The 25,498-nt window shown below is 48.4% G+C and overlaps 1 protein-coding gene across 3 annotated transcripts in view; it reads left to right on the top strand.

The window, feature by feature from the left end:
* The first annotated feature begins 739 nt into the window (after positions 1-739).
* L1CAM (L1 cell adhesion molecule) overlaps positions 740-25,498 on the top strand; it is a 791,676-nt gene continuing 766,917 nt past the window's right edge. For all 3 annotated transcript variants that reach the window (XM_069645402.1, XM_069645399.1, XM_069645400.1), the window contains exon 1: positions 740-938. The gene's annotated coding sequence lies outside the window, so the exon portion shown is untranslated. The remainder of the gene's footprint in view (positions 939-25,498) is intronic.

The following is a 25,498-nucleotide window of genomic DNA, read 5'->3' as shown; positions in this document are numbered from 1 at the left end:
TGGACCCTGATCGGGCATACCCCTCCCACTCGTGGTGACTATGCAAAACACACGAGGTGATGGCTGGAAGGTTTAGAATTCCTCTTAACCTCAGACATTGCTCTGGACAACCCTCCAGGCCATGGTTCTACAGTACTAGACCAGAGGGATAGCACAAGAAGTGGACAAGGGGTGCGGGCACCATACACAACACAACCTTACAAAGGCGTGGCTTTCAGCTGTAGGATTTATTACTTCTCTGAATCCCTCCCGACTAACATCATAGTCTACTGGAGCATTGCTCTATCCGACGTCATTAGGAACACGGTGCATATATATCCCCGCCGTTTACAGCAAGCAATCTATAATTCTATATGTAGCTAATCAGGGTTTGAAGGTATTCGTGTTTGAGACCAGCTGGAGTGCATGAAACTGCATCTCCTGGCTCTGTACTGCTTTGATGCTTATTCGGCTTCCCACATACACTGAAAGGGGTATTTAAATACACAGTCAACCGTAAATCAATCACTGTTCCACCTGTGTTTGCTACTCCTTTGGCAAGAGATGCTGTGCCTGCCTTCCCGAGCCCTTAGCCTGCCAGGCTCGCCTCCTCCCTGGCTGCCCTGTGCCAGCCAGGTCCCTCTGGGCCAGCTGGGCGCGTGCGGGGGGTGGAGCAGGCGGGCACTTCTGAGGCAGGGCACTGCATAGCGGGCCGTCACTGGAGGCAGGGCTGGAGGATGCGATCGGAGGGCGGCTGCTCCCCATGATATCACTGTCTGCCTCTCTCCATCTCCAGACGGCAGCGCTGGTCCTCCCCTCCGCCCATCGCTCCCCTCCTCCCAGCCGCCTCCTCCTCCTCCTGCTCCCAGCGCTACGGAGCTGCCAGCTGAGCTCCACACAAGGAGGCAGCGGCATCGGGGAAGACGCCTGCTCCGACGCTCCCCCTCTCCCCATCTCAGGTAAGGGGGCACGGCTGGTCCCGGAAGGCCCGATCAGGGGACGGTTCCCCCAGGAGGGGCTGCCGGACCCGACTGTCAATGAGGGCTACTGGGGGCAAAGGGGATGTGTCGGGGGTCAGCAGCGCCGAGCTAAGGTTGTGGGTGTCTGTGGGTGCGTGAATTAGCTCCAAGGAGTGGCACGAGGTGGACAATGAGATCACAGAGACCGTCCATCACAACTGCACTGTACCCCCCATGGCGACCCCCCACACCTCCTAGCACTTGCATTATAGTCCCCACCCATCACTAGACCCCGAAAGAGCGACACGCGTTAGTTCCCTGGCCATTGCGCTGGGCTGTGCCTGCACCACTCTACACTTATAGACAGACGCTGCACTACGCCGGCCCGCGCCATGAAGTGACTCGCGCCTGGCACTACTTCACCAATCTAGCGCCACACGAGGAGTCTTCGTCTCTTTCTGCAGGCGCTTCGGGGTTCGTCCTTTCTTTGGGCTATCATCTCTTGTAATCGAACGGGCAGCATCCTTCCAGAAGGTTCTTGGACCCCCGCCCATGCTTGAAAAATGGTAGAAAGCGTGGGCTTGGGGAGAAAAGCTGACTGTCCATCTTCATTAAGGTGGAAAGAGGACATGTGTGTACACTGCATCGTGTGGGAACTATTACAGACATGCACGGTATGGGTTAGCGCAGCAGCGCAGAGAAAAGGAAGGCAGTAGGAGGGGGCATGCAGGGAGAAAGATGAAGCTAGGAGGTAGGCGTGGAGATAGGAGAGAGAAATGGAGATAGGAGAGAGGAATGGAGATAGGAGAGAGAAATTGAGATAGGAGAGAGGAATTGAGATAGGAGAGAGAAATGGAGATAGGAGAGAGTAATGGAAATAGGGGAGAGAAATGGAGATCGGAGAAAGTAATTGAGATAGGAGAGAGTAATGGAGATAGGAGAGAGGAATTGAGATAGGAGAGAGGAATTGAGATAGGAGAGAGAAATGGAGATAGGAGAGAGTAATGAAATAGGGGAGAGAAATGGAGATAGGAGAAAGTAATTGAGATAGGAGAGAGTAATGGAGATAGGAGAGAGGAATTGAGATAGGAGAGACTAATGGAGATAGGAGGGAGAAATGGAGATAGGGGAGAGAAATGGAGATAGGGGAGAGAAATGGAGATACGAGAGAGTAATGGAGATAGGAGAGAGACAGACAGGAGGGAGTAATGGAGAGAGAAATGGAGATAGGAGGGAGGCGTGGAGATAGGAGAGAGAAATTGAGATAGGAGAGAGGAATTGAGATAGGAGAGAGAAATGGAGATAGGAGAGAGTAATGAAATAGGGGAGAGAAATGGAGATAGGAGAAAGTAATTGAGATAGGAGAGAGTAATGGAGATAGGAGAGAGGAATTGAGATAGGAGAGACTAATGGAGATAGGAGGGAGAAATGGAGATAGGGGAGAGAAATGGAGATAGGGGAGAGAAATGGAGATACGAGAGAGTAATGGAGATAGGAGAGAGACAGACAGGAGGGAGTAATGGAGAGAGAAATGGAGATAGGAGGGAGGCGTGGAGATGTGAAGGAGGAATGGACATAGGAGGGACATAGAGATAGGAGTGGCATGGGGATAGGAGGGGGCGTGGAAATAGCAGGGATGTATGAAGAGAGGAGGGAGGAATGGAGAGAGGAGTAAGGGATGGAGATCGGAGGGAGGAATGGAGATAGGAGGGAGGAGTGGTGATAGGAGGGAGCAGAGGAGATGGGGCATCCAAATAGGACGGAGGAATGGAGATACGAGGGAGAACTAGAGATATATGGTAGGCATAGGAGTAGGGGGAGTCATGGGAATAGCTGTAAAACAATATGAGAGAGAAAGAAAGAGAGAGAGAGAGAGAGAGAGAGAGAGAGATAAAAGGGCGTCATGGATAGAGGGGAGATTTATAGAGAGAAGAGGGATTAATGGAGATAGGAGGCAAACATGGAGAGGTGAGTGATGTTCATCGAGAACATTTAGGCACGCAGGAACGGTGTATTGTAAGAGAATGCTGACATCAATAGGGAAGGATGGTAGAGAGAAGGGGACTGGGAGAGAGAGAGATGGGTGTGACTGATGGAGAGAGATGGAAGCCCCATATACTTAAGGGGATATATATATATATATATATATATATATATATATATATATATATATATATATATATATATATATAATAGATATTTTTGCCAAGTGACACATGCCACAGCACTGCCCAATAGCCATCCCTGGAAGGTCACCTCACTTCCAGTTCTGAGCCACGTGAGCAATGCATTGTGGGCATTCAAATGACCTCAAATGCAAGTCTTTCGCTCTAGAGAATTGTCTCTTTCTAGTATGTCAGCGGTATTGTATACATAGCTTCTTCAACCCAAAACAGGCAGCTCACAAGGATGCAGACATCCCCATACATGTTTCGCGCGTGTTAGGGATAATCACTAGCAAAGTTATGTTGGTGAGACAAAGATAATTTTCTGGAGCAAGAGAGTTGCATTTGATTTAATTTGCATACCCACAATGCATTGCGCATGTGGCTCAGAACTGGAGGTGAACTTCCCAGAATGGCTGCTGGGAGGAGCTGTGGAATGTGTGACTTAGCAGACATGGCTTATTCTGTTTTCACATGTGAGCCTTTACAAAGGAGTCAGAGAGATATAGAAAGTAGTCACGTACGAACTAAACATGAATGGTGGTGTTAAAGCACCACCTACGAGTACAAAAATACCATAAACCGTGGTGTGTGAGTTAAAACTATATAGCTTCACTGGGTTACACCAAAGCCCCACCTACCAACAAAAACGAATGGTGCTGGTAAAGTACCACAAGAGCCACAACTAATAGAGGTGCTTACGTGTCATCTATGAACAAAAACACGGTGAGCAAAAGTAAGCAGGTTAAGGACACCTCTATCTGACTCATCCCTCTCAAAACCCACCCTCACAAATATGTGTGCTTCACTGGGTGGTGCTAAACATATGAGCAAACACTGAAAAGCGCGGCATGCAGAGATGGGCTGCCCAGGGAGAAAAGGGAGAGACAGAGAGATGGCTCACATGGAGAGAGCAGGGAGGCTTGGATGAGGGGAGAAAAATGGAGAGATGGTTCACATGCAGCCCAGAAGAGAGGCATACAGAGGGTAGAGGAAACTGAAGAGATAGTACTCATGGAGCGAGAAGGGAGGCATGGAAGGAGGAGGGAAGAGGAGGTGGTCCACATTGAGAGAGAAGGGTTGCATTGAGAGGGGAGGGAGGCATGGAGAGATGGTCCTCATAGAGAGAGGAGAGGAATATGGAGGAATGGTCCTCATAGAGAGAGGAGAGGAATATGAAGAGATGGTGCTCATAGAGAGGGAAGGGTTGCATTCAGGGGGAGGGAGATTTGGAGAGATGGTCTTCATAGAGAGAGGAGAGGAATATGGAGAGATGGTCCTCATAGAGAGGGAAGGGTTGCATTCAGGGGGAGGGAGATATGGAGAGATGGTCCTCATGGAGAGAGGAGGCAATGTGGTGGTATTGGACATGGAGAGGGCGAGGAAGGAGGCAATGGCAGAGAATGGGGTATGGAGAGCAGGGGATGCAGAAAGAGAGTGGAGGCCTTGTGCAAGAACGTAGGCACATGGAAGGGAAGTGTGGAGAGAGTTGTGAAGCAGAGAGAAAGGAGGCAAAGAAAGATAAAGGAGTCAAGGAGAGGATGTGGAGGAGGGAGAAGATGAACATCCACAGAAAGGATACTCATGGCGATATGGGTGCACATGAAGGATGCAGCGGGAGGATGCTGGTATGCAAGGAAGCCAGGAAGTATAGGAGGAGAGAATAGATGGTAGGAATGGAGAGAAGGCAGACATAGAAAGGGGAGTGGACAGCACAGAAGCCTGAAAAGCAGGAGAGGGGGAATGGTGAGAGAAACAAGATAGGGAAACAGGGGAGCTAGAAAGAGAAATGCGCTTCCTACATGGAGAACGGAGACATAAGGAGTGCAGGGCAACATGCAGAGAGGAGGTGCACAGAGAGGGAGGCAAATACGGCGGAGGGTGCTACTGCGCAACAGGGCACACATGCGGAAACATTAGACATGGAAAGAGAACATGTTCACAGAAAGAAAAGAGAAGCACGGGGAGGGAAGGGAAGGCAGTGGACAGTGAGAGGGAAGGGGTGCAGGGAAAGAGAGCCGTCACGTGGAGAGAGATAGGTAGGCATGTTAGGAAAGAGCGAAGAGTTATACAGAAGAGCGAGAAGTGATACATGGACGCAGAGAGAGGGGAGACCTGGAGAGCGAAAGGAGGCTTGCAGAGAGGGAAGGCATTGGGAGAAGATTGGCAGAGAGAGGAAGGCAGTATGCAGAGACTAGGATGGCGCAGGCAGGGGGTGCGTGGAGAGAGACGATAGGCATGAGAGGCGACATGGGGCAGAGAGAGGAAGGCAGTATGCAGGGACTCGGATGGCAGAGGGAAGGGTTGAAATGAATTGAATTGATATTTTATTTCTATCGCGCTCATACACAAGTATTTCAGAGCGAGGCAAGGGAGGGTAACAAGGGAGAACACAACCATGATCTTACTAGGCCCAGTGACATTGAGAACGCGCAAGTGCAGGGGGGAAGGAAGGGGAAAAGTGCAAGGAAGGGGGGAGAAGTGGAAAGTGCAGAGCAAAGGAGAACAGAATACATATGCATAAATAAATAAATAATAAAAGCAACAAAAGTGGCAGTGCAGCCAGCAAGTGGCAAGTGCTGAGTTTAAGGCAGAAGACAGAGTAAGTCAGATAAATGCAAGAAGGAAAAAGGGGGGGGGGCTGTATGGGTACAAATGCAGACCCCAGTGCAAGGGGTGGCCCGGAGGCAATGCGGGAGGGTGGCAAGGTGAGCAGGGACCTGGGCCCGGAGGACAGAGGGTGGCCAGGTGCACAGTGCCAGGAGAGTCCAGATCAGCAAGAGAGAGGGAAGGTAGGCATGAGGGGTGGCATGGGGCAGAGAGAGGAAGGCGGCATGCAGAGACTAGGATGGCAGAGAGAAGTGGTGCACGGAGCAGTGCCGGATTAAACCTTGTGGAGGCATTCGCAATGGCAGTCTCCCCTCGCAAATTATCTTCTTATACGTTTAAAATGTTACCAACCAACAATTTTAATAAACCCATTGCATTACAATTGTGTTACGCACAAATTTACATTAACTGAACTTGAACAATGATTAACAATTATACCTGTTGCTCGGCGTCTGAGGGCCTCTGATGACTTGGCTAGTCCTCCTGCTGGTGCTCCTGCCTGCTTGCCCGTACACACCATCCAGGGTCTGACTGAGACCTATTGAGTCTGCTCGTGGGCCCTGGCTGGTAGCACGGGCAGTCGAGCTCGGGCCCTGGCTGGTAGCACGGGCAGTCGAGCTCGGGCCCTGGCTGGTAGCACGGGCGGTCGAGCTCGGGCCCTGGCTGGTAGCACGGGCAGTCGAGCTCGGGCCCAGGCTGGTAGCACGGGCAGTCGAGCTCGGGCCCAGGCTGGTAGCACGGGCAGTCGAGCTCGGGCCCTGGCTGGTAGCACGGGCAGTCGAGCTCGGGCCCTGGCTGGTAGCACAGGCAGTCGAGCTCGGGCCCTGGCTGGTAGCACGGGCATTCGAGCTCGGGCCCTGGCTGGTAGCACAGGCAGTCGATCTTGGGCCCTGGCTGGTAGCACGGGCATTCGAGCTCGGGCCCTGGCTGGTAGCACAGGCAGTCGAGCTTGGGCCCTGGCTGGTAGCACGGGCAGTCGAGCTCGGGCCCTAGCTGGTAGCACAGGCAGCCGAGCTTGGGCCCTGGCTGGTAGCACGGGCAGTCGAGCTCGGGCCCAGGCTGGTAGCACGGGCTGTCGAGCTCGGGCCCAGGCTGGTAGCACGGGCAGTCGAGCTCGGGCCCGCTGGTAGCACGGGCAGTCGAGCTCGGGCCCTGGCTGGTAGCACAGGCAGTCGAGCTCGGGCCCTGGCTGATAGAACGGGCAGTCGAGCTCGGGCCCTGGCTGGTAGCACAGGCAGTCGAGCTCGGGCCCTGGCTGGTAGCACGGGCAGTCGAGCACGTAAAAAGAAACTGAAAAAAAAGAAAATGCTGAAAATGCTGCAAGTCGGACTCGGCAGAGGGAAGGTCCCTCACGCGTGTGGGGAGACAGAGACCAATATAATTATGAACTCAGCGCAAGCTGCAAATAAAATACAAAATCCAAATTAAGCACTGGCAGGGGCGGCCCCTAAAAGGAGTTGTGCCGCTAGGCCCGTGCCTACTTGGCCTAATGGGTAATCCCTCATTGGCATGGACAGATGGTAGGCATGAGAGGTGAAATGGGGCAGAGCGAGGAAGGCAGAGGGTAAGGGTCAGTGGAGGACTGGCCTACAGGCACCTCTGGGGATTTCCCGCTGGGCCTCTGCACCTGGGGCCTCTTCTTAGTGGGATGAAGTCAAGAATCTGTTACCAAGCTTTTGCCATATGATGATATGGGGCCCCTCTGAAACATATTTCCAAGGGCCCTTTTGAGAAAGCGGGTATGAAGTGAAAAGGGTCGTGGGCGGGAAATGAGCCTGGGGGTAGGGGTGTAGTAGCCTGTATATATGTATTACAGGTGGGGTCACCACTATCAAAGAAACAGCAGGGGTCTGAAAAACCTCAATAGCCATGAATTGCAGCCTGGCGCAATCTCAGAGTAGGACATTGCTTAACCAAGGAAAAAACAAACGCACATGTACTATGATATAACATAACAAGTAGCATTTGCTATGCTGCTGTAATGCTCTTTCGGGGTCCTGGGGACAGTGACCGTGTTCTCAAACTTCGGCTTGTGATGTATGAGCAGGTGATAACCAGAACCTAGATGACCGTACCAGAATGTCCCCTGTGTGCACGTGTTCCAGTATACCTCCCATCACACAGTGGGAAATGTAACTGACTGTAACTGTATCTGCTCCTTTGCAATGTGCACTCAAAAGTCCCAAACACCTAGGGCCTGATTCACAGACTGTTTCCCTATGGCAAGGCGCCATTATAAAGCGCTTCTGTGAATCAGGCCCGAAGTGTTTCAGATTTGAGTGGTTTTGTTATCGTGGGTGTAGAGCAGTCTCAGAGGACTGGACACATGAAGTGTTGTCTGTCTATTTCACGATGGCATTGACTGGCAAGATAGAGTCAAGCGTTCCTGAATGGAACCTCACTGTATTCTACAGAGCTTACACAATTGTGCTCTGATGGTGCAAGGTTCAGGTGTTGTTCAGGTGGTCTTCAGAATATATCTATCCATCTATCTTCCTATCTCTCTGTCGAGCCATACCTAAAATGGCAGTCCCAAACTGAGCATGTCAGTGCTGGCTGGACATTTCCCAGCAATCGTCCATGTTGGATCTGCGGCCAGACCACTGAATCACTTTGGTATATGGTGTATGTATGTATGTATGCATGCATGTAGGCATGCATGTATCAGATTTCTAAAGTGTGAGCCTAGACGGCAAGAAGCATAGCCATGTGCAAAGGGGACACAAGTGTCTGACACCATTGGTGTGCCAGAAAAAGCTTATAGGATATAGTGTTTCTGGAAATAGGATGTGCTTGGCGTAGCCAGACTGCCAATCTGCAGTAGGTTGTGGGGTCATGCCAATTAGAAGACCCACTTGAAGGAAACCATGCCACTGGAACCCGAGGGGGACGGAGGAGGAGATAGGGGGTGCACATTCAGGTGACATGTGCTGTGCAGGTTAACACCATCTCCTGCTGCACACAGGGTGAGAAGAAACACCGAGTGACGCCCACATGAGGACCAGTCCAAGGATCTATAGCCCAATGAAGGGCCTGGGATTGGCATTTGTGAGTGGTGTACACGGTCATGCACACTATGTGCATGCAATGAAAGTCGGTCCCCGCCCACAGGCTGCATGCAGTCTATGTTTGGTGTTTCTAGGTCTACCATGTGCATACATTCACTGTGGTCTGCAACCACGACCATGGTCATGTATATTTGCGTGAGACACAGAACATGTGTGCACTGTATGACCTACTTCTACATGAACACAAAGCATGACCACATCCATATGTTGATGGCCATGTTTTTCATATCGGTGCCAGGGCGTAGCGCCGCTCTCCCTTCTGCTGGCCACCGCTCTTGTGCAGCAAAGCCACCTGGCACCGCACGTGTCTATTCTCCGAAAAACCCTGGCATCTAGCCGCAGTGCCCCGAATGGCAGGACCTGTCGCCCCTCATCATGTGCCTTCTTCATGGTAGGCCGAGTCTCTGCTATTGCCTATTGCGCCGCTTTGACTCCACCAACTCTCTCCTCCTCCTGTGCCCCCTACTTTGCAGCAGTGAGTCAAGGTCAGGGTGTGTCTGCAGTGCCCCTGTGGCATGGTGTGTCATATCCACTCCTGGGCCACTCCTTAGCACAGGGCCAGAGTCTATCTCCCATTCTCCACAGGCCTGGGTCCTATCCAAGGCACACGTATGCCAGCCGGGCAGGATGAGCAGCTCTTGCGTGGCTCTCGCCTCCTGTGAATGCCACCTCCTTGGCACAGATCCCCCGGGCTGTGCCCCACTCTCCCCTTCCTGTGCTCCTAGCGCCCAGGAGCAATCAGTGCCTCTTCTTTGTGGTGGCCAACCCCAGCTGGTAGCAGTGCCAGGGGAAGGGTCTTTCTGTCATGCCAGTGCCCACTGCCTTGGCATCGGACTCCATGGGCAGGGCGTGGCTCTATCCTAACAATGTGTGCTTTGCTTTTGACAGCAGGCCCAGGGGCCTGGGTGCGGTCTCTCTTTCTCTCTCTTTCTAGAGCCGCCTCCTTGCCGTAATGCCCCAAGAGGAGTGGGGGTCTCTCTCCCCTCCTATTTGCCGAGCACCTCCCTGGCAGCAGTGCCAAGAACAGGGTCTTTCTGTTGTGGCCGTGCCCCTTCCTTGGCATCAGTGTCCAAGGACAGGGCGTGACCATCGTCCTCCTGCCTGGTCGCGCTTGCCTCTCCGGCCTCCTCTTGCAGAAGTGCCCCGGAAATGGTTTGAGTCTCTTTTTTCCTTCCTGTGCCCCCTCTTTATCAGCTGAGCATGTGTATCCTCTTCTTCCCGTGCCTATGCTTGGCAGAGTAGCCCCAGTGTCTGGGCCTGGCTCCCCTCTTCTTCTACCTGTGCCCCTGCCCCTCCTGGCAACCACAGCATGGAGTGCCACACATGGCACATAGATGCCGTGCCCGGATTAATCCCATCGCTGCCACAGCCCAGGTGGCTCAATGGCACTGATTTGCATTGCTTGCTCCAGGCTGCTTTGCATAGGGTGCGCGTGTGCCCGCAGTGCCAGCTCTGGAAACACAATCCAGCAATGCGAAGTTGACAGTACTCCTGTATTTCTAGGACATCGTTTAGACACAGATGAGTACCTCATCATGAATTGCTTTTGGTCCACTTGTTCGAGGGCTTTAATGCCCCTGCATTGTTCGGTCGCTGTGTATGGCTCACAGCAGTTGTGGGCCTAATACTGTGGCACACTGCCAGGTATTCTGCAGGTCTCCCGGCCTTCTGGCAGTTGATGACCAAAAGGATTTGCATTTGGTGTCTAGCATTAAGCTGAGGAAGGTCTGTGGTTTGTCTTGCACACCCTATAGAATGCTGTCCGCTTTCCTGTGCGCTTTGGTTGCAACGGGGGAGGAAGTGGTTTTCCACTTGGCGGGGGAGCTGGGCACAGACAATCTCTTCCGCTGGTTCCCAGGGCTGCACGGCTTAGCCCTGGATGTCATTTAGGGATAGCCGAGGTAGAGGCTGCTACCGCTAGTTCTCATTGGGTACCCCTGGCATTGCCCAGATTCCATTCCTGCCTCCAGATGCTGAAAGCTAAACATGGCTGCAGGGTCTGCACACTCGCTCAGTGTCTGCTCGCGGCACCATCTGTCCTCTTGGGGCTGGCCAGGCCTCCCTATTGCAACACTATTGCAACACTTTTTTTGGTTCCACGATTGCTGCTTTTATATAAGCGAGGATCACTTAGAGGTTGCTAGGTCTCCTTATTTTCATTGTGTTACAAGGAAGACTAAGATCACTATTGGGTGACTCCATTTTGTTTGTTTAAAACAAAGCTGTCACCAAAAGCCTGCAGGCAGGGTTGGACTGGGAAACAAAAGGGGCCCCAGAAATAATTTTCAAAGTGTCCCCATGTTGCACATTTCCAGCAAGCCCAACCCTTTTCCTATGGAACATTTAGAAATACCACACAAAAGAGGCCCTGGGTGCCTACCAGGAAATGTCCAGAGTTCCCATAGGCCAGCCCACCCCTGCCTGCAACACAGGCTATGGATGGTAAGCACTATGCACTGGCCTATGCATTCTCTGATGAGCGATATATATTTGCATGTTAGCAAAATGATTACACAGGATACACAGCCATGCTACTCTATAAATATGGGACATATAATGTTGCACTTGGCACATTATGATAGCAACTGGAAGTGTGGGGATTCACCCTCATTCTGGTGACTGTACAGTGCACACTGTCAGTGGGGATAGCGCAAAAGGTAAGCGTTCGCCTCTGACATGGGTCCAGCCTTCACACGTTCAAAACTCAGCAGGACTGCCTCAGCCCTTCATCCTTGCAAGGTTGATAACTTCACTACCATTAAGTGGGGAAAGCATAACATGTTATTGCAGAATTTAGAAACAGGAGCAACCAGCATGAAACGCTATATAGAATTCTGATTTTATTATGACGCATTGTTTGGCATAGAGTGGTATTACCGAAAAAATGGAGGCCACACTATGCATGTGATCCCAGCAACTGGGCATGCGATGCTGTGCCTTACATATGATAACTTTACCAGAGATGAACTGGCATTAGATGCCACGTCTTGCGCATTTGAAACATTGCTTGGCCTATGATGCAAGTAGTTGCACATGCCAGCCTTTACCTTACATATGATGAATTTACCAGGCATCTGAAGTATTTACTGGCATTAGATGCCATTGCAGAGGCATTTCAGGCTACCCTTGCATAAAATGGCCGCACCTAAGCAGGTGAGTCTGTACCTTGCAATGCGATGACTTGGAAGGTGAACTTGCCATATGATGATGGCACCTGCACATGTGAAGATCCACCTTGCATGTAGTGATCGTTGCAGTGATACGAGACCTTACGTGGCATTAGCTGGCATCCTAGGGGAATTTGATGCTGCACTTGCATTCAATAACATCACCTAGCTAGGCGAGGCTGTACCTCCAATACGGTGACTTTACCATAAATAGGTGGCATTAACTACCATTAGGGGCATTTCTGAAGCCTGTGAGGATGCATTTGCCATAGTAGCACCTATACACACCAGGCTGTACTTCACATATGGGCACCATACCAAATGTATGATACATTAGGTGGCATTTCCGAGTTATTGGAGACTGCACTTGGCATATGAGGGCATCATCTGACATAACTACACATGAGACTTGATCAGGCATACACTGTCAGTATCTGCATATTGCAGGCTGCACATCAACAGTAGGACCGCACCTAGGAATGTGGGGTAGCATCTACAATATAATGGCTCTTCCTGATGTGTGATGATATGACTAAGCTCTCCTTGTTAGCCCTATTGCATTCTCCCACATCAGCGGCTATCCAGATACAAAGCTCTGTAGTCTGTCAGATATCGGGCTCTTCTCTGTGGATAAGATACTCCTGTTTCTTCCACCAAACCCATAGAAAGGAATTAGGTACTTCGGACCTGCACCTATCAACACCACAGGCTTTGCATCTGCCCTGCCTTTCCCACTGTCCCACTAATCAACCCCACATCCCTTTTTCTCTTACAGATCCAAGTGCAGCAAGCTCACCAATAGGGGCAGATAGGCACTATAAAAGAACACTTACCTTTTATTACATTACATATAACAACTAGAAGATATCAGAAACTTGTCATAAGAGTCTGTGTTGTCCTATGTTGGTTCTGTTTGTGATATCATGAACCCACTCATGGCATGTCAAGGTTGCACCCTAGTTAAAATATGGTTAGGCACAATAGCCCTTTGTCTGATGTGATAACTATTTATGTTTTTTTTTAATTGTAAGCTTGTTCAAGTTGTTGTTACATCTGCAATATCCCTTCTGGGCGTGCAAAATAAGGTAAGGTATGATAAGTGGGATGGGTGAGTTTAGTGGGGACTGAGGGAAGGAAGATGAGAAAATAAATCCCTTTGGTGTTGGTGATTGCACGTCACAGGTACCCCTCACCTGTGTGCCAAACTGGTGACTCTGTATTCTAGGGGGGTGGTGGGGTGTATACCAGGCAGGCTAGCCATCAAGGCAGCCTGGGGTTGGGGTAGTGCTTTTGTTGGTAGAAGGATAGGGTAGGTGTATGTTTGCACACTAAGGGCCTCATTACGACCCTGGCTCTGACGGAATGAAGGGGGCCGGTAACAACGGGCACAGTACGGGACCGCCCCCCTTCATTCCGTCAGGGCCGATTACGAGGTTCCCTTTGCGGGTCCGGGATCAGACATCTGGTAAAACCAGAAATCTTTTCCGGGTCCCGCGAGGGGAATAGGGAGGTAAAAATGAAACACTTGTAATGTGCCCGTTGTTACCTCCATCCCCATTCCCATTGAGCCCTATGGGGGCTCAAATGGGAATGGTGAATGGTTCCTGCAAGGAGGAATTACCGGGTCTTCCTAAGTTGGAATGACCCGGTTATTCCTCATTGCAGGAACCCGGTAATGGAGCCCGGTTTGGAGCTAATAGCTCATGGCTGCCTCCAAACTCGTAATGAGGCCCTAAGTGTTAAAAGTGTGTCTGATGGCTGAAGGGTGGGGTGTAATGTTACAAGATGTTAGAGATGAGAACTTAGTTGTGAGGTTGTGGGGATGGAAGGAGGAGGTGGGGTTACAGTTAAGGTTGCATTCTCGTGTGTAGGGTCTTTCCTTGGGTGGGGTTTTTGCTACCTGATCTGGTGCTGTGCCGCTGGGAGGATCCATAGTGTGGCTTTTTTCTTAACAGTGGAAAAAAGAACAGGTTGACTTGATGTATAATAATCGGGATGTAAATGGGATTTTGGTTTTAGTGTTGAAGAGGATATTGATGTGATATATTAGTTTATGGGGTGTGACACCCATAAGTCTTTGGTTGGAGGAGGATCCTTTGAGTAGTGTTCAATGAGGTTGAGCGCACTAATATTGTGTCACCAAAGGGCATGTGGTATAACGTTTGTTGATGCCATAAGGGTCAAAGGTCACACAGCATCTCACTTCATGTAATGCCATTGGATGTGTCATGTCACTTACTACGCTGCCCCTGGCAAATGCCGAAATCGGTGGGCCAAAATCAGTGAAGTGGTGTTCCCAGGCTCTGCCTGTTCTGATCGCATTACTATGGTCACACATATTATGCCATTGATTCTCTGTGTTTCATAGTTTTATGTGCTAGTAGATAATGTAACAGTTAATTGAGAGGCCACCCTCAACATAGGGAATTATTTCCCTCCCCACTCACAGTGCCATGTAACAAACTGTTTAATGGATTCTTTTATTCAGCCCCATCTCCAATTCATCTAATACCCCTTGGATTCCTTACCCTGAGCTACCAATAAGCCAAGAACCAGGCTGGTGTACAGGAAATATATTTATATTTATTTGAATTAGATGTACCAGAACTCACACTGACATGTTAAACACCACTTGATCCATGGCACAAACACGAACCTCTCTCAACATAAATAAATCACACAAGTGAGTTCAAAAGAACACAAATCACAATTCACAATTCTTTACTTTCTACAAATTTCACTTGAAGAAATAATTAGCGCTGGGCAGTGAACACAATTTACAATTTACAAAGGCAGAGCTGTGCAATTTTGATTTCCCTGTGCACTTAAAAGGCTAGCAGTTTGGTTTTTGAGATTTGGACAAATGCATACGGCGATTATGATTTCACCCACACTTTTGGTTTAAAATAAACACAGGGTGATTTAGCAGTTTGTTTTCAGCCCCTCCCTGCTTTGGTCTGCGTTGGGGAAGCCGGACAGAAAAATTGGAATGATATGGGAATTTTGGATTTCAGACCCACCCTCCCCTGAAAGGCCTGTGTTGGGGAAGCTGGATGGTTCCTCACAGTGCATTCCCACTTATATAGCAGCAATGACACCATCACATTTATAATCTTAGGGAAGTACCATGCAAGTGTTCTTGCAACTAGGATTGAACAGTTACCCTTCTCTCTCCTCTCCACTCCAGCCCATCTCAACGGATTGATCTAAGAGACTGAAGCAGACATATAGCAATTCCCATTTGTAATCACCATCTGTTCTCATGTCAAATATTTGGCCAACACTAGTTATGTGGCAAAACTTCATATTTGACTAATAACTGCCATAGTATACATATTTTCTGATTCAGTTAATCATGACAAATTAAAAAAGATGACGGCCAGGTTATGCAGCATTTTGCATGGCCATGTGGACATTTTCTGCCATTTTCCAAAACGTAAAACCGTTCTGAAAATGCAATTTATTCCCCATATTTCTAATTTCACCAAAATCACCTGGAAATTACATAAACAATGACGCATAAATAATGAAAATCCAACTTATGGTGTCTGAGAAAAAGGCCCACATGATAATAGTCCTTTTAAACAAAGGCAGTCTTCATCTGTGCATATATGAGCTTCCCTTTCTCCACGCCATTTGCCATTTCTGGGCCAGTGTTTTTATTAGTCTCTTTGAAGTTGGAGTTTGATATTTGAAGTTGAAGTTTCAGCCTCCCTTAATTGTAGCCCCCATCTTCACACCTCCTGCTTTCATTCTAGTCCTGCTCCAGCCAAGGGAAATTGTCCTGCAGAGAAAGTACGTCTAAAGGACACTTGGTTTTAACACCTTTCAAGCAAGCCACATTTGATTGCAGTTATAAAATAGCTGGGGGTATGTAAAGCAGGCCTTCTGTGGGGGAGTTCTTTGTGACATTTGTCCCACAGCCAGCAAACAAGGTCTGTCTTGGGCCTAAGGAGGTTTTCATGGAAATGTTTCTCTTTTCAAATATTTGCTGGTATTCTGAGTACAAAAACATAACATACACAATTCTTTTGTCAACACACACCATGCCTTTTCCCTAACATGAAGTTGAAGTTTCAGCCTCCCTTAATTGTAGCCCCCATCTTCACACCTCCTGCTTTCATTCTAGTCCTGCTCCAGCCAAGGGAAATTGTCCTGCAGAGAAAGTACGTCTAAAGGACACTTGGTTTCCACACCTTTCAAGCAAGCCACATTTGATTGCAGTTATAAAATAGCTGGGGGTATGTAAAGCAGGCCTTCTGTGGGGGAGTTCTTTGTGACATTTGTCCCACAGCCAGCAAAAAAGGTCTGTCTTGGGCCTAAGGAGGTTTTCATGGAAATGTTTCTCTTTTCAAATATTTGCTGGTATTCTGAGTACAAAAACATAACATACACAATTCTTTTGTCAACACACACCATGCCTTTTCCCTAACATTTTTATGTTGGCAGGGGTACATTTCTCATATTTAAACTACTTTAACTTGCAAACACACATACAACGCCATTTTTGTGTCAGTGTTTAAAAGTCCTGTTTTTCATGTGAAAGGGAACCTTGAATTTCCTCTTCCTTTGTGGATTAAAATGTTGCTTTTAATATGGTAATGACAGGTAGGCCTTTTTCACATGGCCCTTCAGTTTTACCTTGCAAACATATGCAATGCTGTTTTTAGGTCAGTGTTTAATAATCCCGCTTTTCCATTGTGAAAGGGATTTTCAGTTTGGGGCCTTTGAATACACCCCACATGCCCCCTCCCCTGTTCGTCCAAAACTGTTTGGTGGGGAAGAGCAGGGCGTAGTGGGGTTTCATCAGGTATCCCCTTATTTTCCTTATATTAATCTTTCTGTTGGAGCCTGTCTGGCTCAACTTCCTTCTTTATGGAGTGGGCACTCCAGCCTCCCCTTCCATCTTTGGGTTGGAGGGTATAGTATGGCACCCCCTTTCATCCTTCTTTCTGAAGTCCCTGGGGTTCTCAACAGACTCCTCTTTCTACTCCAGTCTGGAAGGTAAGAAGGTTAGTTCTCCAATAAAAGAAAGAAAAAGAGGTTCAGTACTTTTTACACACATATTTCTCCCAGTAGAGTGACATAAAATTAACAAAAACAACAACAGCATGCACGTATAAAAAGACATTTTCACCATTTCGCAAAACATATTTAATTTATTTTCTTCTTTTTTACAATGAGCACCAAGTAAATTACTGCCATATATATATATATATATATATATATATATATATATATATATATATATATATATGTCTTAGTTTCCATCTGATTTTTCATAATTCTTTTTCATTTTTCAGATGGTTCATTTGGATTCTCCATCAGTCGTAAAGCATGTCCGGGTTTACAGCCTTTATACTGATCAATGTGGACCCATGTTTCTGCTGTCTGTTCTCCTTTTGGGATGCAGATCTTGTAGACAACAGGTGATATTTTATCCATGATTTCAGAGGCACCGCGCCAAGATGGAAGGATTTCCGCTCCTTGGCGTGATTCCTTTGAAAATTGTACAGGTAAACCTTTTCCGTACTGCATATATTTTCTAGGTGGTCTTTAGGTCACAATAGGTCTTCATTTCTTCAGCTGACTTTTCTAAATTGCGCTGAGCATACCCAAATGCATGCTGGCGGTGCTTCTTTAAATTTTCAATGTAGTCATGAGTAGTGGACCCATTTATCAGTGTCTGCTCTTGAGTTCTATAGAGCAGATGCTGCGGTAACACGATTTTACAACTTCCCATGAGCTCAAATGGAGACATCTTTGTTGCAGAAGATGGTGTAGCCCTAATAGTCATCAGAACAAGCGGCAAACCCATGTCCCAACTGGGTCCAGAATCTGCCACAAACTTCTTTAGGATACTCACAATTGTTTTGCTGTATCTCTCTATCCCCCTGCTTGAGGCCAGGTGGTAGGCAATATGGAGTTTGCTTTTTACCCCTAGAATCTCCCACATCTTCTCCATTACCTCACTGGTAAAATAGCTCCCTCCATCCGACTCAGTCCTTTCCAGGAGGCTATAAAGAGAGAAGATGTGGTTGATCATGAGTGCAGCAGCTGTCTCCACTCTACAATTAAGGGCTGGAAGGCATTCTACCCACTTTGTGAACAAGCATGTCACAGTCAACATGTACTTGTTTCCGCTAGGGGAGCGAATCACTGGCCTGATGAAATCGACTTGCAAGTCTGACCAAGGCAGTGTCACTCTGGTTTTTTATAGGGGAGCTCTGTGTTTGCGTGAACTGGATTGAAATTGAGCATACATGAGACACCCCTCTAGGTATGTGTTGAGGCCCTGGCCCATGTGTGGCTGGTAGGCAACCACGCGTAAGATTTCTAATGTCCTGTGAAACCCCTATCACCCGCAGTGGCCAAGTCATGGGCGTGGTTCACCATCAGGCTTCGAAATGAGGTAGGCACCACCCACTGGTCTTAGCTAGATAGGACTCCCTTACCAACAAACCATCTTGGATCCGAAATATCTTGGAAAACCTCATGAACACCCTGAGATCTTCTTAACCGGTATAATCCAACTCTGTTAAAGGAAAGCTCACAGGGTCTTCAATGTGTTGATATCGTTTCCCAATGATCAGGTCCTCTTTCTTTGCAGTGATCAAATCTGCATCTGGGGTATCTTTACTCCACTGGGCTGTCGAAAGTTCACTCTTAGCATGAGTTTGTGACCTGGTCACAGCAGCAATTTAGATTTCACCCAGCAGGGATTCGTTTCTATGAAATCCCCCTGCAGGGCTCTGATTTTTTGCTAGTTGGTCAGCCAGATGATTCCCATTCTTATCTGGCCCCTCGATTTTGGAATTACCCTTTTTTTTCTCCAATAGACGGTCATCTAAGTGAAGGTCACCAGATTGTCAATTGACTGGATCAGTTTGGCATGATTTAGGGGTTTGTTGTTGACACAAAGCATGCTTTGATTCTTCCACTTAATGAGGTGTTCCACAAAACCATTCCTGACATTATCAGAGCCAGTGATTATGACCAGTTAATTGAGTTGGTGGTGCACTGCACTCAGAATGGCTTGATGAAACGCCATCAACTCTGCAACCTGACTACTTCGGGGTCCTATTTTATAATCGGCAGAGCATTCAGGGGTATCATTCACCCAGGCATTCCCAATGCCAGCCACCAGTACTTTTCCACCGTTGTTATCAACATGGTAGGAGTACTCATAGACCTTGTGTGGGGAAGTTAAGTACGACTCCATGTTGTTGTTGGTCATTAGACTTTCGTCCTCGAGACAGTTTTCTTGAGCACAATAATGCAAGTCAACCAACCATTACGCAAGGGGACTCTTCTTGTTTGGCCATACCTACCTCCACAGGAAAGCCTTGCATGGACAGAATCCAGGAAGTAATTCTGGAATTACTAACGTTCCCTGCCCGGATTCAGTCCTTTTGGAGATATTGCAAGGTTGGTGAGGAGTCTCGACAATTATATTTTCCCCCTGTATGAACGGGCAGTAATTTTCCAACACCCACACCGTTGCCAGGAATGCCTACTTGCAGTCACTGAATTTTTCCTCCAGAGAGGACAAAGTCTTGCTCGCATACGAGATGACTTTGTTGACCTTGTCATGCTTTTGGTACAATACCGCTGTTGGGAAAGTATCTTAGAACACTGTCTCCAAGAAGAAGTCCTTGTTCTTTATGGGGTAAGCCAAACAAGGAGCCTAGAAAAGGCTTATTTTCAGTTGTTTAACTGCCTCAGCTTATTCCGGACCCCACACCCACTACACTCCAGCCTTTAATAAATGGACCAAGGATCGAGTGACCTTTGCATAGTTTTCAGTGAACATCTGACTATAAGTAGTGAGTCCAAGAAGTCTTCTTAATTCTCACACAGTAGTTGGGTCTTTTAATTTCAATATTGCTTCTACCTTCTTCGCCTTGGGATTAAGACCCTCAAGGGTGATCTTGTGCCATAAGAAGTTCTCTCAGGTCTTAAACCACTGTGCCTTCTGAACGGACAGTTGTTCTCCAGCTTTCTGCAACTGGGGTTAGAACATAGCACATTTCTGTTATATGTTCCTCCACAGTTGAGCTCTTGATCAAAACATCATCCACATAGGCCAGGTTTCCCCTTTCACCCAAATCAGACATGGCCTGATGTAGGAAGATGTTGAACTCATTGCCGAAGGTTTTGTATCCAAATGGGTTTCTGCTGCCCCACAAAGGTAACTGCAAGCTTGCACAGGACTTCCCTACCCACGGGTACTACCCAGTAACCGTTGGTCGGGTCAGTGATGGTGTACACCTTTGTCCCTTGGTTCTGGGCCAGTCCCTGATCAATGTAGGGAAGGGGCTATCTTGACATGTGAACCCATATGTTCAACTGCCTCAGGTCTGCATATATTCTACATTGGCCATTTTGTTTGAGTATCCCCAGTACCAGGTTGTTGAAGGTACTGTGGATTGGACAAATTATCCCACGGGATTCTAAATTCTAAATAATCTGTGTGAGTAACTCCATGAAGGCGAGAGGTAACCGTTATTGTTTCACAAACACTGGAGCCACCTCGGGGCCCTTGGTTTTTATTTTATTGTAGAGGAGCAGTCAACTGCCCCTGCAGGAAGTCCCACCCCCCACTGCCTGTACACTGGCAGCCTGAAGTTTTGCCATACCTGACACCAGCAGTTGTGACTATTCGGTGTTGAACCTTCGAGAAAAGGTATCCACTAAGAAAACCCTATCAGATGCCTTCCTGAAGAGGTGACAATCTCTTGGAGGAGATCCCTGAAGGAATATGAGAAAGAGAGAAAGAGAAGTTGGTGATGTTACAAGAAACAAGCATTACGCACAGAGAAGACTGACTGAAGAAGAGAAGGTATAGACCTTATAGAAACTGATTATGAGGTAAAGAATCAAGAAAACTTTCTTGTGCGAAACGAAGATTGCACGTATGAAGAGCACTGTAGAAAATACAAATCATTCAATAACTGTACAGATACAGCAACGCAAGTAGAACAAGTAATATTAGAAGCTGGCTATATGTAGTGAATAGACTGCAGGCGGAGCCAACATTATGTAGAAGCTGGACATCAGTGTCACAATTTTAGTAAGTTCATACCCATGAAGAGAAGGGCTGAAAGCTGTGTCGAAGCAGAGAATTAGCTGGGAGCATGGAAGAATCGAGAAGGGCTGTCTGGCCTGGTGTCAAGACTGAAGGCAGCCAAGACTGGTTATCTATTCTTGAAGGCAGAGAACATGAGAAGCTGAATCTTCCCATGCTGCAAAATGGGCCGAATTGCGATCTCCTGTCACGTGAGCCCAGGATGAAAATAGAGTTGGGCAAGCAGTTTCAGAACTTGGGCCTCATTACGACCCTGGCGGAACGGGTGAACGGGTGCCGCAAAAGGATGCGGACTCGTTAAACCCTTTCCACCACATTACGAGGTCAACTCGCGGGACACGGTAAGCACGCTTCGTAAAACCAGGTCCCACGAGGGGAAGAGGGAGCAAACAACGGGCCAACTCGTGATGGCCCGTTGTTTGCTCCCTCTCCCATTCGCATTCAGCCCTATGGGGGCTGAAATGGGAATGGGGAAGGACCGGTTCCGAGTCCTTGGAGGGAGGAATTACCGGGCCTTCCGAACTCGAAATGGCCCAGTAATTCCTCATTCTGTGGACCCGGACGCGAATTTGGTGGCAGCCATGCCGCCAATAGCAGCATGGCTACCGCCGAGGTCGTAATGAGGGCCCTTGTGAGCATTCAGAACGTGCAAGTGCAGAGAGAGGAGAAGGGATGAGGGGTTGGGGGGATAAGTGTAGCTGTAAAAGGAGGGAAGTGCTAGGGAGTGAGCAGCTGTAAGTGCCTAGGTGAGTGGTCAGCTACCTATACATAAATAAGTGCAAGCCTGTGGTGGCATAGGTCAGTGGGAGCCAAGGCAAGTGCTGGGAGCGGGCGGAGGCTGAAGGCGATTGGTATGGGAGGCCAGGGCCCAAGCAGGCACATAAAGTCCCTGGTCACCAATCCCAGCAACTGTGTGGTTTTAGCCGAGGAGGGATGAATGGAAGGAGGTATTGACAAGGAAAGTCTTGAGGAGCTTCCAGAATTTGAGGAAATACGGCTCAAGAGGAAGAGGAAGGGGGAGGCTGTTCAATAGGAGGGAGCCTGCTGAGGAAAGAGATCGTCCACCAGCTTGCTGTTCAGTGAAGCATTTGACACGCAAGTTGGTGCCAGAGGCACGTAAAGATCTGGAGGGATTGTATTTAGTCAGAGCCAGTTGTAGATAGCGTGGTCCCTGGCCCCAGACAGCTTTATGGATGATGCAGAGGGATTTGAATATAATCCTTGCGGCAACCAAAAGCCAGTGGAGATTTCTTTGAGCTGGGGAGATGCATTCCCTGGGCTTCAGGCCAAGGATAAGTCTTGCAGCCCTATTCCACATTAGCTGGAGGGGTTTTAGAGACAGAGCAGGTAGATTAAGGAAAAGGCTATTTCAGTAGTATAGCCTAGAGAGAGCCAGAGCCCTAAAGACATTGAATTTCTGGGGGAAAGTGATGAAAGGGAATATTCCTTTGAGGAGGTAGAGTTGAAAGTGGGCCTTGTTGGCAAGGTCCAGAAGGTGAGGGAGGAAGAAAAGAGCAGTCGAAGATGACTCCCAGGTTTCTGGCTTCAGATGAAGGACAAAGTGGAGAGCCCATAAAAGATGGACAGCATGAGGAGAAGAAAGAGGGAGCAGGAGACCCAATAAGAAGGATCTCAGTCTTGCTGGTGCTGAGGCAGAGATCATTGGAAGTGCACCAGGACTGGATGGCAGATAGACAGTCAGGATCGATGGAGGAAGTAAGGAGAGGATGAGAGGGATGTTTAAAAAAAAGTTGTGTGTCATCTACGTAACACTGGAAGTTAGGGGAGAAGGTGAAGATGAGGTGAGAATGAGGTGTACAAGTCGGGCAAGATAGATGTTAAAGAGCCAGGGAGAGAGTTTCAAACCATGGGGGACACCACAGGTGGATATAGAGGTGGTGGAGGAGAAAGATCCCAGAATAAGCTGGGACGGTCATTGAGGAAGGAGGTCAGCCAATCCAGTGCCTGCTCCGAGATACCTAAGGTGTCATTGTGAGGGATTCGACCATCCACGCAGGGAGTGTGCGCTCGGCTGGGTTTTTTTAGATTTTTTAGGAAATGGAATGATGGGCGATCAACCTCTGAAAATGTGTGGGGCTAATCTGCACACATTTTCTAATGATCGCTGCAACAAACAGATAGTCCACTGTACTCTGGGGGACACAGCCTACAGGCACAGTCCTCCCTGTCACATTTATTTGGCAGGTGACAGTGAGGGGTGCACCCATGAAGATACTGATGAGAGTTAATTGAAGCAGGCCAGTGAATAGGCCTGGTCACAGAACTTAACAATGGGCAGGAAAACAAACACCTTTTTGATATGCAATGTGTCACCCTGAAGCAAGCTCCCATGACCTCTGTATGAAGGGCAGGGAATGTAAAGTCTGCTACAACTGTTTACAGTAGCCAAACTCCCTTTCAGTGGGTAGAAGTATGTGATTTGAGGGAGACAACAGTCTGTTCTCACCACAAACCTCAAGGGAGACCTGTGCTTTGATCAAGAGCCACAGAGGGCTCAGTTAACCAGAGAGACACTTTGATCTACAACAGAAAATTTGATCTACAACAGACAAGAAGATGGGTAGGACTTTAGAGTACGTGTTGTCATCTCTTACCTTTCCTGTTGCAAAGCACTCTGGTCCTTACCTCACGCATACCAGAAGATTTTGGATGGGGATTCCAGATTGGTTCCTTAAGGTGCGCTTATCCTGCACCAATCACTGAGGCCGATTTGGCTTTAAAAGAGGGCTCAGCCCCTCACTTAGCAGATCATCCGACAACTTTGAAAGGAGTAAGAAGGACTCATTTGGACCCTGGCTGAAGGTACAGTCTGACTTACATCTTCCACCAGTGAAGGATGGCAAGGATTTCAGGAGGGAAGCAAGGTCCCTCCCCTAAACATCTCACAGGGAACAGATGAATATAATGGACTCAGAGAACCCATTCAGCAGCTCCAGAACTGGCACCCAGCTAGCCAGCTCCCAAGGTGGGAAGTGCCAGAAAGTCTGTGAACAAGGCCGGTGCCTGCAAGCACTCGCCTCAGCTTTGGGCCGTCCGCCTTAAAGTACGACAAAAGCCCTGCAAAGAAGCTAGGAATAGTGCCACAACAAGCATCAACCAGTGTCCATCTTTTAAGGACATTTTTGAGTCAGTCGAGTCCTCAAACCGCTACCGGCTGCACCACTGACTGTTGTCACGCTGCAGTAACTATAGCCATCCAAGACGCCTCAACCAGCATTACAGATCCACCAACCAGCACTGAGACAATGATTCCTGACCCTGAGCAAACATGTAGGCCAGCCTGCAGACATCCGCCCAGCCTCACTTTCCGAACTGCCTGCCGTCTGATACCTGCAGCTGTCTCCCGTCTCGAACTCTGTTGCAGGAACTGCAAAGTGTCCTGGAACTGACTCGATGCTTTTGAGCAGCAAGAACATCTCAAGCATCAGGTACATTGTGGTTCTGTCCCCCTGGTCTTTCTCCAAAGGCCCTTAGTGACATTTATGACCCCTTGCTCCCTTGGTGCTGAAACCAAATAACCTTGAACAGTTAAGACTGATTGCTTTACCAACTTCCCCCCTGTCAGTATCCAGAGTGTATCCCTTTCCTTTGTGAAACTGTATGTCCTCTGTGTTCATTTACAGGGGGGGTTGTATTTTGCAGTGTGCTAGATCTGTCTGTTGTAGTTATAATAAAGTAGATATTTGTGTACAACCTTGACCGGACAGTCCATTTTATCATTGAGCAATAATTGTGTTTTGCTGTGTTGCAACTAAACACCGATCCACGACCTTTGCAGAGATAAGCCTGCCGTTCCACCACGTTACCAAAAATTGGACAAGGAGGTTTATATTTTACTTGTGTTTCCAATCTGTTCGTATCCCTTCTGGTGTAATAGAGATGTGGGTCTGATTGATGGTTTAGAAACCAATATTCATCCCTGGACCACTGGTGCTTAGGAAGTTGATTCATCACAGTCATGGAGACGTTTTATGAGGATGGACTGGTTGCCCGTATCAAATGCAGAGGAGTGATCAAGTAGAATGAGAATAGCTGGCAAGTTGGAATCAAGAGATGCCAGCACTACCTCACGGGTGTTCAGAAGAGCAGTTTCTGTGCCTCTGGATGCTCGCATTCCAGATTGATGGTCGTGGAGGCAGCCAACAAGTTCAGTGTGCTGGGTATTTGGGGGAAGACCAGCTTCTCCAAGAGTTTCCCAAGGAAGAGGGTGGGGGAAATGAGGCTGTAGTTGGCTGGACAAGAAGGGAAGGCAGAAAGCTTTTTCAGGTGGGGGCACACAAGGAAGTGCTTGAGAGAGGAGGGGAAGATCCAGTAGCAAAGGGGTGGTTGCAGAAATCAGCAAGTTCAGGGGCAAGTAGCCAATGTTGTCCTTAATGGTTCTGGAAGAGTAGGGGGAACCCTGTTTGGAGGAGACCTTCCTGGAGCGAACAGCTCTGGTAAC

This window comes from Ambystoma mexicanum, chromosome 2p (assembly GCF_040938575.1).
Source record: "Ambystoma mexicanum isolate Mex_15411 chromosome 2p, UKY_AmexF1_1, whole genome shotgun sequence".
Classification (NCBI taxonomy): Eukaryota; Metazoa; Chordata; class Amphibia; order Caudata; family Ambystomatidae; genus Ambystoma; species Ambystoma mexicanum.
This window is presented reverse-complemented; position numbering and strand designations above follow the sequence as displayed.